Source organism: Oryzias latipes, chromosome 1, assembly GCF_053564925.1.
Source record: "Oryzias latipes strain Hd-rR chromosome 1, Olatipes_Hd-rR_3.1".
Classification (NCBI taxonomy): Eukaryota; Metazoa; Chordata; class Actinopteri; order Beloniformes; family Adrianichthyidae; genus Oryzias; species Oryzias latipes.
Window position 1 is genome coordinate 13,564,107 of NC_136237.1, and position 4,824 is coordinate 13,568,930.

Genomic DNA, 4,824 nt, shown 5'->3' on the forward strand with positions numbered 1-4,824 from the left:
AGACATTTTTTTAAGAATCGGCTAATGCAACAGATATATATACAGTTTTGAAATATTGCGGGATGGCGACACGATCTACGGTTTGGCAGCCATTTTGAAATCTACAATTTCGCGACGATACACAATATTAGAAAATGAATTTTTTTTTCGAGCGATTTTAACGAAATTTTACACACATGCCGCAAGCTTAAGTCTACAACCACCTTTGGTTGTAGAGGTGCTAACTGTACTAGCATAGCTAGTATAGTTAGCATAGTTAGCATCTTAAGCAATGTGTTTTTCTGAGAGAGTTGATGATGCTGATCGCAATGCTAGCACTTTTAGCAACATTAGTAAACTAGCATAGTTAGCATGTTAAGCAATGTGTTTTTCTGACACAGTTCATGACGCTGACTGCAATGCTCGCAGTTTTAGCGACATTTGTTTAAAGTCAATTATCCAATGGTAAACTTACAAATCACACTTTGGTCATGAGCGGTACACTGTAATGAGGTACCCCCAGGAGTTGTGGTGGACCCCACCGGTCAGACGAGCCTTAGGCTTCTTTCTATAAGGTTTAGACAGGCAAAATTACTAAATATTACTTAAAAGTTCTTCATGGCTACAGTGATTACTTGATTTCACAATCACATTTTTGGAAAATTATTTGATGTTTCATCTTTACTTGGCTCAGTTCTTTGGGCTCCAGAAGGATTACATCTCAAATTGGAACACAAAATATTTCCCAGTCAATTTCTAACATTACTTTACCTCATGAGAAATTGGGAGCAGGAAATAAATTCACGCATGATTAGCTATAGATTGAAATGGCAGTTGAATAGACATTTTAAATGCTCTTAATTGCCTGTCCATTATTACAGAATTAAAGTGTGAATGATCTTTAGGAAGTCACGCATTTACTCTTGTCAGTTATTTCCAAGCTGACCCTCTTTCCTTGAGTGATGCAGTAGTGTTGCTTTTCTAAGCGAAGACAGGCTTGTATTCTTAGTAAGCTTAAGACCTCCAACGTTGCCTCTGAAAAATATGCCACATGTTTCCTCTCTCCTTCACTTTCCATGGTGGAACAAGACTTCTGTGATCAATTGAGAGGGCCTTTATGTCTTCAGCATGCATGTGCATTCCTTCTGTGCCCAGGGATTATCAGATGGCAAGTTAAACCATTCTGGAACAGAAGAGGTTAAAGCATTTTTCAACTGGAGCATAATCTCTGGTTTCACATGAACAGGTTATTGCAGGAACAGCGGCTGCCTACTCATGTCTGAAACTTGAGTGAGAAAAAAAGGGTTGATACCATCACAGTACAAACCAATGCAAACAATTTAGTAAAATATAATACATCTACACGATATATTTAATATAACATTTAATTTTACTATATTCATCAATTCCTAAACAATTCTTTATCAACATAAAACCTTATCAAATCTCGAACCTCCTTTTTTTCGAAGACTACTTACTTTATTGTTTCACGTCAACGTCAAAGGATTTTCAAGGACACTGCGGGGAGTTGAACCCCGTCTAGCCGAAGCCAGAGTACCATCTGCCAGTGCCTTTTGCTTTTTTTTGACTGAACATGGAAGCAAAACCTGTATTCCAACCAGCATGCGACTTTAAATGCTCAAATACAGTTAAACTGATTGTTAATCTATTAAATTTAGAAACTGTTGCACATTGCAACATCTTTATGTGTCACATGCTTGTTGAAATACAGTAAAAGAAACCTAACAATTTATAACAAAAAATGAACATTACAAGGAAAGAAGAGAAAAACTCAACAACTTACCTTTGGTAAATAAAATACTTCATGATATGAAAGAAAGCTATTAAAAACCCGTTTTTTTCCTGAAAAGTTACTCCTACACTTCACGCCCCCACCCCACGCGCATTTCCTAATTTTGACTATAAACAAATCTAACTATAATTCCCTACCTTGCAATAAACACCAGGCTGTCTCCAGCAGAAAACTTCACCCTTCTAGGATGCACTGAATGATCCCCTCGTCGTCACTGAAAAAAATTTGACCACAGCCTTGACAGTGAATATAGTTTTGACATAAACATGATCTATAATTGTTTCCCCCCTCTCTGTTGTGGGAGAAGTGACATGCTGACTGAAACCTGTGTCCGTCGTCAAGTTACAAATGGAAGAGGACTTCAGGATGTCTTCATTAAAATCGCCCATCACCACAACTGAGAGCACCAAAGCCTGGTGGGTCTGTTTATACTGCGGCACCTGTATAAGGGGACAGTAAGACCAAGCAGGTTCATCGTTCCCTGTTGAAGGTTGAGGTTAAATCTGAGCTGACAGCTCTTACAGTAGCCCCTCCACCTGGCTTGTCCCCTGCTCACCCTCCAGTGGACAATGAGTTGGGTGATGGTGACCTTTGTTTTAAAGAGCAATCTCTTTGTAGCACCCACGAAGGGTGAAGTAGCCTGAAAGACGTCCGCTATCTGAGGTGAGCTCCCCTACCACTAGTGAGACACCTGCAAGTAGAACCTGCCCCCTTAGTTGTTGGCCCCAGGCCTGGTGTTGTGCCAGTACATAGGACCTTACGTACCCTTGCTGGCCATCACTCCAATGTTCACCATCTCCAGTGAGAGGTGGTGAGCAATTAACATCCAGTTTGGCGCAAACAATTTTCAGGCCATGGAACTAAGTTGGTTCATGGTTCAGGGTGACGATGCAATTGGTGAGGGTTTTGTTGTAGCAGGATGATGCTGCACAGCAGCAATCAATCCCCTGATCACCCTGATTACCTGGGAGGGGTACAAAATTAGTTTAGCCCAACACATGGGCACTTGATGTGCGATGCTCATACCCCATCCATTAGCTGGTGGCTAACCCTATAAAATCTTTAACCACTATGGTGGAAAATGACAGGGGGGCTTTCTTTCTTACGCAAGGGATGCTCATGGCAGCAGGAGTCCAAGGCGAGAGAAACTGAAGGACTGCGATAGGCCAGACCACAGACTGAGAAGGATCATGTTGCTGGGGTTTAGCTTGACAACAGCAAATCTGTCCTCTAGATAATTTGTGGGGAACAAACCAGATTTACATCCCCAAACACTCCTGAGAGAGACAACGGGTCTCTCTCAGGTGGAAAGCAAACTTGGAAGGGGAAGGCAGTTCAGAAGCACAAGACTTTCAGAGCTTGGCAACAGGACAGAGGCTAAGACGACCTGACCCTGACTAAAGCGCTGCAGCTCCTCATGAAGGCAGGCACACAGGTGGAGTAAATCAGTTGATTGCACTGCTGAGATGAGCGGCCAAGGTGGAGTCATGAAAGATGCCCCTTCAAGCTGGCGATGCCCTGCTCAGCTATGACGTTCTGACAACATTTCTAAAAGAATTTAGAGCCATTCCAAACAGCCATCCTCTGCTTAGGCGCATTAGCCCCACTGCATCCTATTCGTCTAGTAAATTTCTCAGATGCTGTTTCTCCAATCTGTGAGTCAGTGGAAGTAGGTTGATTTCCTCGCCAACAACTTGTGGTGCAGGAGTCTTCTTTCCATCCTGTCTGACAAGTCTCTACTCCTTGCATTCTAAGCTACTCCATTCAATGTACCGTACCTACTATGTCCTTCACTCCTTCCTTTCCTGTCTCTTCCTACAACATGCCTTCCACCTCTCCTTCCTGGATCAGTTCTTACCTCAGGCCACGATGGATCCTGTAAAAAAGTTCTGTTCATTAATTCATTCATTTTCTATTCCGTTTTTCCCTTTCGGGGTCACGGGGCTGCCGGAGCCAATCCCTGCCACTTGTGGGCAAAGGCAGGGGACACCCTGGACAGTTCGCCAGTCTGTCGCAGGGTCTGTTCATTAATTATTTTGGCTTTATTTTATATTGAATTATCTTTTTGAAAACCCTCTGCACTTACTCGGACTTGGGACCGGCACAAAGAAGCACTGGATTGTGCCCCCTTGTGGTTGCATTACTATTTGTGTTTCCATAAAATAAATATATTTCTTTAAGATTATAAATGATTTTCTTTATTTGTATATGTTGCAGCTGCATTAGTATTACATCTGTTTAAAAAAATGTATCAATTAAAAATCCCATATATATAATATGACTTTATGAATTAAACGTTTTGGTTGCATTTATGTTATGTTTGTTTACAAGATAGTTTATTATATTTAACTAAATAATTTTTCCAAGAAATTTGAAAAATAGGTTTTTGTAACAATTTGTCAGCAGATTAACAACTTATAATACATGTCCAAAACAAAGTCAAATAAAAATATAGATTGTTCAACATTTTAAAATTTTAGATTTCAAGTAAAGCGTCTTCAAGGGATTATAAACTACATTTTTTTGTAACCCAGCTCTTTCCTGTTGGATTGTGGGAAAACTGGAGCCCCCAGACAAAACCCAAACATGTTTCCATTTCCATTTATTTCATAATATCTAATTTAATTTATTAAGCACTTTTCATACTTCTTTAACTCAAACTTCTTTACATAGTAAAAAAATGTTTTTATTTAGAGTTAAAGGCAAAATAAAGATCTTCACACACATAAAAAGGAAAAACAAACACACAAACGATATAAGGACTTGTCCACACCAGTGACCCCTCCACTCATTATCACAGTGGACCCCCCGATCAAAGCAAAGAGCCAGACCGGGAAGATCCCACTGCAATGCCCCTGTTTACAGAGAAGGGTTCATCACTAGTGTGGAGAATCCACAATGCAACCCAAAAATTTAGCACTAACACAGAACACACCACATTCTTAACTTAAGAGATTCCTACATTGTAGCTAAGTCATTTGTACCTCCCTCCCTTCAGAACATTTAACCCCCCCAAAAAATCACACTAATAA